Source organism: Puma concolor, chromosome B2, assembly GCF_028749965.1.
Source record: "Puma concolor isolate L17-30 chromosome B2, mPumCon1.1.hap2, whole genome shotgun sequence".
Lineage (NCBI taxonomy): Eukaryota > Metazoa > Chordata > Mammalia > Carnivora > Felidae > Puma > Puma concolor.
The window spans coordinates 74,874,186-74,887,199 of record NC_141671.1 but is presented as its reverse complement, the minus strand read 5'-3'; the positions used below and the strand labels follow the sequence as shown (position 1 = coordinate 74,887,199).

The window sequence follows — 13,014 nt, the reverse complement described above, 5'->3', positions numbered from 1 at the left end:
ACAAGGACTTCCAGGAGCTCTGAAATCATGGCTCCTCTACATTCCTTGAATTCCTGTAAGCCTGACACAGCAATCATTACCCCCTCAACAGTCTCCCTATCTGCCCTTAGTCCAGTCATTAGAAAAGTCAAGCTGCATCCTATAGCGGAATGTAGAAGATGTGGCTTTGGGCAGCGTGGTAGACTCTGTCTTTTAAGTGGGACAGAGAGCACATTTTCATAGAATATCTTGGATTTCTGGAAGGTTCTCTGATGTCCTCAAAAATCTATATCAAATAATCTCCTAAATTGCTTTATATATAGAGACTGGTTTATATATGGAGAAAAACAAAACACACAAACAGGCAAACCTTTCTGTGAAACACTCTAGTATCTTGCTACCTAGCTTATCCAAGTTAAACATCAAATATCAGTTAAAAGCAAGAGTATTAAGTAGTAAAGAATTATGTGTAAAAGGTCAAAACCTGAAACACTAGCCCTGAAGTTAAAACTCTCCTTGCTAGATTGGCAAGAATGATTGGCATCTGGTGATAATAACTGAATTCACTCCATCTCTATCCTTGTTACACTGCTGTGAGGTATAGATTTTTGTCATTTCGGGCACCTAAAGCTACTACTACTCCCTTTGACCAAGAGAGGGGTCACATTGTCTCCATTCTTTTGGAATCTAAGCCAGTCAGTTTCAGAGCCCATGGGAGGGAGTGGGAAGGGGAAGCCAGAAAGCTTAGGAATGCTGTGGAAGCTATTCTACAATTCATTTATGGTCATTTATTTAGTATGAGTGCATAAGTGAAGGCCTCTTTGACACATTCGACACAGCTTCTGGAGGACGGGCATATACACAAAAGTCAAAACGAAAACTCATTCTGGCAGTTTTATTCATGTATAACTTCTCAGTAGCCTAGTCTGACATGACATCCCACACTTGAAGGATTTTGTAGCTCAGAAAACCCTGGATTATTGGTCAACTGGCTCTGGCCTTTTTCTCCTTATGTGACAAATGGATTTCTCTGAAGGACTTGGCCTCTGACTAGAGTGGGTAAGTCACAAGTCCTGGCTGAACCTGATAGCTCTTCAACCTGGCTGCAACCTGGTCTTGGATTATCCTGTTACTGCTGTGGAAAACAAACAAACAAACAAACAAAAAACAAAACAAACAAAAAAAAAACACCTGGGTGAGTCCCAGTGGATTATGCACAGAAATAAGGTAAACCAAGCCAGGGCACCAAAGCCTTAAAGGCTATTCATTTCTAATTTTTCAAGAAATGGGCCTCTTTTATGGATGGAACTTTTCCTTTAAGGCCTCTAGATTCAACACTGACCAGTGTAGGATGTCTTTTTACTAAGTGTCTTTCCCCACAAGCAAGGATGCCTATACACTCATCCTTAGTTCAAAATTCCCCTCCTCAGAGTAGTCTCTGTTTGAGGTAAGGACATACTTGAAAGACTACCTCTGGCTGATCACCTCTTAAAATCTATGCATGACCTATTTGTTAGGGGCAATGGAGAGAGTATAAGCTACCACCCTGTCCAGCTGGCTTTGAATACTGGCCCTTCCACTTCTCAGCAGGCGGCCTTGGGCAAATTGTTTACATTTTTTGTGCCTGTTTCCTCATCTTCAAAATCCAAAATGATAGGAGTGCTCACCTCATAAGGTTATAGTGAGAGGGAAATGAATTGATCTGGGTAAAGTGTATAGAACAGAATAAGTGCCAAAACTGATCAACGTTAGCTATTATTTTCATTCAGAAGTCTGAGAAATGAGTATACATTCTAAAGTGGTAGTTGACTAGAATCAATCTGATCTTGAAGGAATGAGATGGGAAAGAGGTAAAATACAGCAGTAAAAGGGAAGTCTTGGTTTGGGGTACTATGGGGAATGGCCTGGAGATGTGAGCCATAGGGAAGGATGTGATGGTGTCTTGAGGAGTAGGTTCTGACTTAGAAGCTAAGGCAGGAATCGAAGGGCTGTACGACAAATCTTTGGTATCCAAGGGGCAACAATAAGGGTAATTTTAAAAAGGTGAAGGCAATATAGGTAAACAAAGTGAAATAGCTAACATATTTACCTGAACTATAGTTTCTCTTAGGGTTAACTGTGGCAGAATAGGATTAAACTAACTATAATTTCCACTGAAGCAGAAACAGTTGCTTAGTTCTCAGTAAAGGTGTGCTGAGTGGATTAGGTAAGTGATGAATAAACAGCTCCAAGTCCAGGTTGAATTTATTTGCTCCATAATCCTGGCCTGATTAAATCCAATGATGGCTTTTATTTATTTATTTTTTTTAAAGTGGTTATTTTTGAGACAGAGAGAGACAGAGCATGAATGGGGGAGGGCCAGAGAGAGAGGGAGGCACAGAATCCGAAGCAGGCTCCAGGCTCTGAGCTGTCAGCACAGAGTCCGACGCAGGGCTTGAACCCACGGACTGTGAGATCATGACCTGAGCCGAAGTTGGACACTTAACCGACTGAGCCACCCAGATGCCCCCATTGATGGCTTTTAGATAGAGCTTTGGGGATGTGGCCAATCCTATGTGTTCCTTTCCCCCTTTGTGATTCAATATCTACCAAGGAAAAAAAGGGGGAGAATTTTATGGAACAAATCACAACTGTGTCTTTATAGTTCCACGAATGATGCTCCATACTTTTCTTGGGATAACTAAAGGGATTCCTTAGTGTATAAATAGATATTTATGCAAGTTTTCTTTAGCAAGTTCTCTTTCATTTTTTTTTTTTTCTGAAACAGATGGTAGTCAATTGGGAAAACAAAATCATTAACATTTTTGTTGATTGCAAGAAATAACCCCAAACAAAAAGACTTTCTAGAGTTATAGGGGTATATATTTAGATGATCTAAATTATCTTTTAATACTGCACTGCACATAATTTGGCATCCACCAAAATCAAGGTGCCTGAAGGAACGCTTTAATAATAGTCAATTGTGACAACAGAACAGACAAGACAGGCTAGAAAGGTGAGCATCCTTTGAACATGAAAAATAGTAACAACAATACTCCCCTCTCCATAAAAAACCAACACTGTGTGTGGCAAATAAATATGAATTTTAAAAATGACACCATAAAATGGTGTATTTAAATTAAATATAAATAAAGTTAGAATTGGTGGAAGAGTATTACTCTCTGGAGGAGAAGGAAGATGGCGGCGTAGGATGACGCTGGGCTCACCGCGCGTCCTGCTGATCACTTAGATTCCACCTACACCTGCCTAAATAACCCAGAAAACCGCCAGAGGATTAGCAGAATGGAGTCGCCGGAGCCAAGCGCAGACGAGAGGCCCACGGAAGAGGGTAGGAAGGGCGGCGAGGCGGTGCGCGCTCCACGGACTGGCGGGAGGGAGCCGGGGCGGAGGGGCGGCTCGCCGGCCAAGCAGAGCCCCCGAGTCTGGCTTGCAAAAAGCGGAGGGGCCTGACGGACTGTGTTCCCACAGCAAGCGCTACTTAGCGTCTGGGAGGTCGTAAGTTAACAGCTCTGCTCAGAAAGCGGGAAGGCTGGAGGACAAAGGGAAGGAGAGCTGCTGAGCTCCCGGACGACAGAGCTCAGTTTGGTGGGGAACAAAGGCGCTCGCCAGCGCCATCTCCCCCGCCCATCCCCCAGCCAAAATCCCAAAGAGAACCAGTTCCTGCCAGGGAACTTGCTCCGCGCAAACACCCAACTCTGCGCTTCTGCGGAGCCAAACCCCCGGCAGCGGATCTGACTCCCTCCTGCTGCCACAGGGCCCCTCCTGAAGTGGATCACCTAAGGAGAAGCAAGCTAAGCCTGCCCCTCCTGCCCCTGTGCACCTTGCCTACCCACCCCAGCTAAGACGCCAGATCCCCAGCATCACAAGCCTGGCAGTGTGCAAGTAGCCCAGACAGGCCACCCCACCCCACAGTGAATCCCGCCCCTAGGAGAGGGGAAGAGAAGGCACACACCAGTCTGACTGTGGCCCCAGCGGTGGGCTGGGGGCAGACATCAGGTCTGACTGCGGCTCCGCCCACCAACTCCAGTTATACACCACAGCACAGGGGAAGTGCCCTGCAGGTCCTCACCATGCCAGGGACTATCCAAAATGACCAAGCAGAAGAATTCCCCTCAGAAGAATCTCCAGGAAATAACAACAGCTAATGAGCTGATCCAAAAGGATTTAAATAATAGAACAGAAAGTGAATTTAGAATAATAGTCATAAAATTAATCGCTGGGCTTGAAAACAGTATAGCTGACAGCAGAGAATCTCTTGCTACAGAGATCAAGGGACTAAGGAACAGTCACGAGGAGCTGAAAAACGCTTTAAACGAAATGCATAACAAAATGGAAACCACCACGGCTCGGATTGAAGAGGCAGAGGAGAGAATAGGTGAACTAGAAGATAAAGTTATGGAAAAAGAGGAAGCTGAGAAAAAGAGAGATAAAAAAATCCAGGAGTATGAGGGGAAAATTAGAGAACTAAGTGATACACTAAAAAGAAATAATATACGCATAATAGGTATCCCAGAGGAGGAAGAGAGAGGGAAAGGTGCTGAAGGGGTACTTGAAGAAATCATAGCTGAGAACTTCCCTGAAGTGGGGAAGGAAAAAGGCATTGAAATCCAAGAGGCACAGAGAACTCCCTTCAGACGTAACTTGAATCGATCTTCTGCACGACATATCATAGTGAAACTGGCAAAATACAAGGATAAAGAGAAAATTCTGAAAGCAGCAAGGGGTAAACGTGCCCTCACATATAAAGGGAGACCTATAAGACTCGTGACTGATCTCTCTTTTGAAACTTGGCAGGCCAGAAAGAATTGGCACGAGATTTTCAGGGTGCTAGACAGAAAAAATATGCAGCCGAGAATCCTTTATCCAGCAAGTCTGTCATTTAGAATAGAAGGAGAGATAAAGGTCTTCCCAAACAAACAAAAACTGAAGGAATTTGTCACCACTAAACCAGCCCTCCAAGAGATCCTAAGGGGGACCCTGTGAGACAAAGTACCAGAGACATCACTACAAGCATAAAACATACAGACATCACAATGACCCTAACCCATATCTTTCTATAATAACACTGAATGTAAATGGACTAAATGCGCCAACCAAAAGACATAGGGTATCAGAATGGATAAAAAAACAAGACCCATCTATTTGCTGTCTACAAGAGACTCATTTTAGACCTGAGGACACCTTTAGATTGAGAGTGAAGGGATGGAGAACTATTTATCATGCTACTGGAAGCCAAAAGAAAGCTGGAGTAGCCATACTTATATCAGACAAACTAGACTTTAAATTAAAGGCTGTAACAAGAGATGAAGAAGGACATTATATAATAGTGACAGGGTCTATCCATCAGGAAGAGCTAACAATTATAAATGTCTATGCGCCGAATACCGGAGCGCCCAAATATATAAAACAATTACTCACAAACATAAGCAACCTTATTGATAAGAATGTGGTCATTGCAGGGGACTTTAACACCCCACTTACAGAAATGGATAGATCATCTAGACACACGGTCAATAAAGAAACAAGGGCCCTGAATGAGACATTGGATCAGATGGACTTGACAGATATATTTAGAACTCTGCATCCCAAAGCAACAGAATATACTTTCTTCTCGAGTGCACATGGAACATTCTCCAAGATAGATCATATACTGGGTCACAAAACAGCCCTTCATAAGTTTACAAGAATTGAAATCATACCATGCATACTTTCAGACCACAATGCTATGAAGCTTGAAATCAACCACAGAAAAAAGTCTGGAAAACCTCCAAAAGCATGGAGGTTAAAGAACACCCTACTAACGAATGAGTGGGTCAACCAGGCAATTAGAGAAGAAATTAAAAAATATATGGAAACAAACGAAAATGAAAATACAACAATCCAAACGCTTTGGGACGCAGCGAAGGCAGTCCTGAGAGGAAAATACATTGCAATCCAGGCCTATCTCAAGAAACAAGAAAAATCCCAAATACAAAATCTAACAGCACACCTAAAGGAACTAGAAGCAGAACAGCAAAGGCAGCCTAAACCCAGCAGAAGAAGAGAAATAATAAAGGTCAGAGCAGAAATAAACAATATAGAATCTAAAAAAACTGTAGAGCAGATCAACAAAACCAAGAGTTGGTTTTTTGAAAAAATAAACAAAATTGACAAACCTCTAGCCAGGCTTCTCAAAAAGAAAAGGGAGATGACCCAAATAGATAAAATCATGAATGAAAATGGAATTATTACAACCAATCCCTCAGAGATACAAACAATTATCAGGGAATACTATGAAAAATTATATGCCAACAAATTGGACAACCTGGAAGAAATGGACAAATTCCTGAACACCCACACTCTTCCAAAACTCAATCAGGAGGAAATAGAAAGCTTGAACAGACCCATCACCAGCGAAGAAATTGAATCGGTTATCAAAAATCTCCCAACAAATAAGAGTCCAGGACCAGATGGCTTCCCAGGGGAGTTCTACCAGACGTTTAAAGCAGAGATAATACCTATCCTTCTCAAGCTATTCCAAGAAATAGAAAGGGAAGGAAAACTTCCAGACTCATTCTATGAAGCCAGTATTACTTTGATTCCTAAACCAGACAGAGACCCAGTAAAAAAAGAGAACTACAGGCCAATATCCCTGATGAATATGGATGCAAAAATTCTCAATAAGATACTAGCAAATCGAATTCAATGGCATATAAAAGGAATTATTCACCATGATCAAGTGGGATTCATTCCTGGGATGCAGGGCTGGTTCAACATTCGCAAATCAATCAACGTGATACATCACATTAACAAAAAAAAAGAGAAAAACCATATGATCCTGTCAATCGATGCAGAAAAGGCCTTTGACAAAATCCAGCACCCTTTCTTAATAAAAACCCTTGAGAAAGTCGGGATAGAAGGAACATACTTAAAGATCATAAAAGCCATTTATGAAAAGCCCACAGCTAACATCATCCTCAACGGGGAAAAACTGAGAGCTTTTTCCCTGAGATCAGGAACACGACAGGGATGCCCACTCTCACCGCTGTTGTTTAACATAGTGCTGGAAGTTCTAGCATCAGCAATCAGACAACAAAAGGAAATCAAAGGCATCAAAATTGGCAAAGATGAAGTCAAGCTTTCGCTTTTTGCAGATGACATGATATTATACATGGAAAATCCGATAGACTCCACCAAAAGTCTACTAGAACTGATACATTAATTCAGCAAAGTTGCAGGATACAAAATCAATGTACAGAAATCAGTTGCATTCTTATACACTAACAATGAAGCAACAGAAAGACAAGTAAAGAAACTGATCCCATTCACAATTGCACCAAGAAGCATAAAATACCTAGGAATAAATCTAACCAAAGATGTAAAGGATCTGTATGCTGAAAACTATAGGAAGCTTATGAAGGTAATTGAAGAAGATTTAAAGAAATGGAAAGACATTCCCTGCTCATGGATTGGAAGAATAAATATTGTCAAAATGTCAATACTACCCAAAGCTATCTACACATTCAATGCAATCCCAATCAAAATTGCACCAGCATTCTTCTCGAAACTAGAACAAGCAATCCTAAAATTCATATGGAACCACAAAAGGCCCCGAATAGCCAAAGGAATTTTGAAGAAGAAGACCAAAGCAGGAGGCATCACAATCCCAGACTTTAGCCTCTACTACAAAGCTGTCATCATCAAGACAGCATGGTATTGGCACCAAAACAGACACATAGACCAATGGAATAGAATAGAAACCCCAGAACTAGACCCACAAACGTATGGCCAACTCATCTTTGACAAAGCAGGAAAGAACATCCAATGGAAAAAGACAGTCTCTTTAACAAATGGTGCTGGGAGAACTGGACAGCAACATGCAGAAGGTTGAAACTAGACCACTTTCTCACACTATTCACAAAAATAAACTCAAAATGGATAAAGGACCTGAATGTGAGACAGGAAGCCATCAAAACCTTAGAGGAGAAAGCAGGAAAAGACCTCTCTGACCTCAGCCGTAGCAATCTCTTACTCGACACATCCCCAAAGGCAAGGGAATTAAAAGCAAAAGTGAATTACTGGGACCTTATGAAGATAAAAAGCTTCTGCACAGCAAAGGAAACAACCAACAAATCTAAAAGGCAACCAATGGAATGGGAAAAGATATTTGCAAATGACATATCGGACAAAGGGCTAGTATCCAAAATCTATAAAGAGCTCACCAAACTCCACACCCGAAAAGCAAATAACCCAGTGAAGAAATGGGCAGAAAACATGAATAGACACTTCTCTAAAGAAGACATCCGGATGGCCAACAGGCACATGAAAAGATGTTCAGCGTCGCTCCTTATCAGGGAAATACAAATCAAAACCACACTCAGGTATCACCTCACGCCAGTCAGAGTGGCCAAAATGAACAAATCAGGAGACTATAGATGCTGGAGAGGATGTGGAGAAACGGGAACCCTCTTGCACTGTTGGTGGGAATGCAAATTGGTGCAGCCGCTCTGGAAAGCAGTGTGGAGGTTCCTCAGAAAATTAAAAATAGACCTACCCTATGACCCAGCAATAGCACTGTTAGGAATTTATCCAAGGGACACAGGAGTACTGATGCATAGGGGCACTTGTACCCCAATGTTCATAGCAGCACTCTCAACAATAGCCAAATTATGGAAAGAGCCTAAATGTCCATCAACTGATGAATGGATAAAGAAATTGTGGTTTATATACACTATGGAATACTACGTGGCAATGAGAAAAAATGAAATATGGCCTTTTGTAGCAACGTGGATGGAACTGAAGAGTGTGATGCTAAGTGAAATAAGCCATACAGAGAAAGACAGATACCATATGGTTTCACTCTTATGTGGATCCTGAGAAACTTGACAGGAACCCATGGGGGAGGGGAAGGAAAAAAAAAGAGGTTAGAGTGGGAGAGAGCCAAAGCATAAGAGACTGTTGAGAACTGAGAGCAAACTGAGGGTTGAGGGGGGTGGGAGGGAAGAGAGGGTGGGTGATGGGTATTGAGGAGGGCACCTTTTGGGATGAGCACTGGGTGTTGTATGGTAACCAATTTGACAATAAATTTCATATATAAATAAAAAAAAAAAAAAAGAGTATTACTCTCTATAAAAAAAAAAAAAAATTACCAATTGGCCTTTGTTGAATCCTACTGCCTAAACATTATATCAGGGATCAGTATACTTTTTCTGTAAAAAACCTGATAGTGAATATTTGAGGCTTTGTGGGCTAAGAGGCCAAATTGAGTACAAGAAGTAGGTACTTACATATCATATAGAAAAAATATTTCCACAATTTTTATTGATGACATTTAAACTATAATAATAACTGAGTACAATTTTTTGTAATACAAGCCTATCCGTGAATGGATTTCTATTTCACTATAACATTTTACTTAATTGAGGTTCAACTTTATTGTTCCTTATCATCCAATTGATTGCAAATGCTTTTCTGTAAAAATTACTCATAGGTACTAGAACTATACAAAAACAGGCTGTTGGCTGGATTTTTCCTTCTTGCTATAGATTGCTGATCTCTGGGTTAGATTTTTTGAAGAAGACCAAGCCAAGCGTTGTCCATAAAAGAGAAAATAGTAGTTAACCAATAACAACACTAGGTTACTGCTTTGCATGAGTTGTTACTGGGGTCCTGGTACTGGTATAGCATACTGGTGTTCAAACCAAATAATAGGAAATCCTTAGCATAAACTTGGAAAATTTTAGTAGAGATTGAGAATAATGTGAAAATGACAGTATCTTGATACAAAAGGAACCCAGCACAGAGCAGTGTGAGTTAAAAACAGTCAACACACAAGGGGGGAAGAAAAGGGCTTTCTGAATGGGTAAGATAGAGGGGATTCCCTTTGTGTCCGTGGTATGGAGTATAGTCTGTTCCTTAGTGAGGAGAAACTAGAAATTTAAATCAGATCCTACCCAGAATTGCATATATTTGTGTTCAAATTAGTTGTCAGTAAAGTGAAAATACTTTTCATTCTAGAATGTAGAGTGGTTTCAATTATCACCTACAAATCTCTTCACTGTCTTTATGAAGTCCTAAGAAACATCCTAAATATATATGCGGTATCTTGGCCAGTTATATGTTACTGCCCGCTGGAGCCAAGATTCTCAGTTTCAAATTGAGGAAAAAAAGATGAGCAGCTATGACCTTTCTCCCTCATCTTCCTCTCTAACCAAATGCTCTATTAACATGACTTGTCTGTTATATAAAAATGTCTTAATTTGTCCATAGCCAGGTTTTACTTCACATATAGGAATCCATTAAATAAAATTCTTTGGCCCGGGCAGTAATTTATTCATTCAAAACCGTTTAATAGTTTATGCAACCATTTAACTCGTTTTTTTGTTTTATTTTGTTTTGTTTTTTTTAGCATTTTTAGTGTCCCTAAGTAAAAGCATTCTTTTCAAGGAAAGGACTCAGGTAAAGTACTCAAGAATCTAGAGTCAAGTTGATGGGTTTGAATCTCAAATGCTATCCTATGTGACCTGGGACAAGTTACCGTTTGTTTGTTTGTTTGTTTTCTTATTACCAGTTCACTCAGCTGTAACATGGGAATAACAGTTCCTACCTCTTGGATTTTTGTGAGCATTAAGTGAGTTAATACACATAAATTTAGTATTCTGCCTGGTAGATATTATATGCTCAGTAAATACCAGCTATTTGTATAATTAGTTATTATTTTCAATTTACCTATGATATTTATTATAATGGCAATATTTTTGACATCAAATGAAGAGACTAAACTCATAAATTCATTGACAGATATTTTCTGTATGAGGCATTACTGAAGGCACTGGATAGCATAAACAAAGTAGATAAATACCTATAGTTTTGTAGGATTTTCATCTTCATGGGAGGAGGGGAGAACAGAGAAAAAAACCCAAAATGCAATCAGATAAAATGTATCACATTTCAGATGATTATCAATACTATGGAGAAAATTAACACGAGTAAGACAGGGACTACTGAGGGAGGTGAAATGGCAATTCAACATAGCCTGGGTGATCAGGGAAGTCTTCCTGGGTATGTGCCTTTTCTCCTAAGGCACTGAGACACCTTGGCTATGTTGCCAGACTCAGCAAATAAAAATACACAACATCCACTCAAATTCCACCAAGCTTGCTATATTTTATCAGGCAACTATGCCTGGAGATGAAGGACAAGTTTTATTTTGGGATAAAAGGCATATGAGTTTTAATGATAAATTCTGATGGGAAGGGGCTATGACAGGGGTGAAAGAGAGAAGGTCCCAGAGCTCTGAGGATTCATGTTTCACTGTTGTAGAGGTCCAGAATGGGCTATCTTATTCTGATTACTTGAGGTTTTGAAATTTCTCTAGATTCCTTCTTGTAAGTGGGTAGGAACTGGAACATGAAGAGCTCTATGGCTTCCTCTTAACTCCTTATATTTGTTACTGAGGGTCACAGTAAGTGGACTGAAAATTACCTTAAATGTCAGCTAATACAATCCTCAGGAAACAGACCCAGAAATATCTAATGAGCTGTTCAATATTATGAAGATAGTGCCTCTATAAATTTGGATTTGCCTCTATGGATTATTGGTTTAGATGCTTGAAAGGTCAGTGAACTGCAAAAAAACATTCTCCATATATGATTTTTCTCCCTTTCTTCCCTTCTTCTCTCCTCTCTTTTCCTTTTCTTTTTTTCCCTTTTCCTCTCCTTTCCTCCCCCCACCCCGTTTCTGTGATATTTTTCACCCATGATTCAGTATAGTACATTTTCTCCCAAAAAGATAATTTCAGCAGTGGGTAGTGGTAGTTTCTACCATAAAATGTAATTCTTCTTCTAATGAGTCTGTGCTGTTCTCTCATATGCAGTTAGGGGAAAGTTGGCTTCATCTCAATCAGCTCTGGGACTATGGTGATAGTATTGATTATTACATGAAATTGAAAGATACAGTTCACTTGAACATGAGGACAGGCGCTTTTGTCCATTTTTGAAAATTCAGTTTCTACCACATTGCCTAACACCTGGGGGGTATCAGTAAATAAGAAAATTAATAGTAGATAGGATTGTCAGTATTATGAGATTCTTTTAAAGTCAAAATTTGATTTTTGTTATATCACCAGAAATAATGCTTATTTGTATGCTTCTTCCCCAAATAAGTGTGTCAGAGGTGTTTTCCTGCAGATGCTGAAAAAAAAATGTACGGCATATTGGTTCAGAGAATAGGCCTCACATTTCATACTTCCTAGCCATGTGACTTTTCCTTATCTTTGTGCTTAGTTCCTTTTTCTATAAAATAGGGCAATAATACTAACATCATACTAGTGTCTCATTTCTCATCAGATTTTGAAATATGTTGACATATAAAGTATTTAAACCAGTTCCTGTCACATACAAGGCACTAGAATGTTAACCATTAGTATTATAGTAATCTTACATTATCTGTAATATGTCTTACATTATCCCCAATACAATTCTTAGCACATTGTGCTCTATAATGATTCCTGGATGACTAAATGATTACAGAAAAAAACCAAACTATTTACTTTAATATTTAGAGTCCTCTTGAAGATACTGCAAAAGAGTATAAGATTTAAAAATATCACTGTTTGACTAGTCTAGTCATTAACACCTTAGAGACAGAGTAGGCTGAGCAATTACAAGGATGAATAAGCCTCTGTCATCAACCTCTCGAGCTGGAGAGCAAACATATTTATATGGGCAGGAGGCAGTGCCTTCCACTTCTTTTTTTTTTTAATTTTTTAACGTTTATTTATTTTTGAGACAGAGAGAGACAGAGCATGAACGGGGGAGGGTCAGAGAGAGGGAGACACAGAATCTGAAACAGGCTCCAGGCTCTGAGCTGTCAGCACAGAGCCCGACGCGGGGCTCGAACTCACTGACCGCGAGATCATGACCTGAGCCGAAGTCAGCCGCTCAACTGACTGAGGCACCCAGGCGCCCCGCCCATTCTAATCATGAGCCATGTCCACTTTGGCAAGCTCAGGGCCTTTGATGAGCTTTTGTTGTTAAAAATCGAAAGAAAACACCA

General features: G+C 40.2%; 1 protein-coding gene across 1 annotated transcript in view; it reads right to left on the bottom strand.

Moving 5' to 3' along the window:
* The window catches only part of LOC147581053 (uncharacterized), a 334,213-nt gene that overhangs the window by 289,059 nt on the left and 32,140 nt on the right, over positions 1-13,014 (bottom strand). The gene's annotated exons all lie outside the window — the stretch shown is intronic.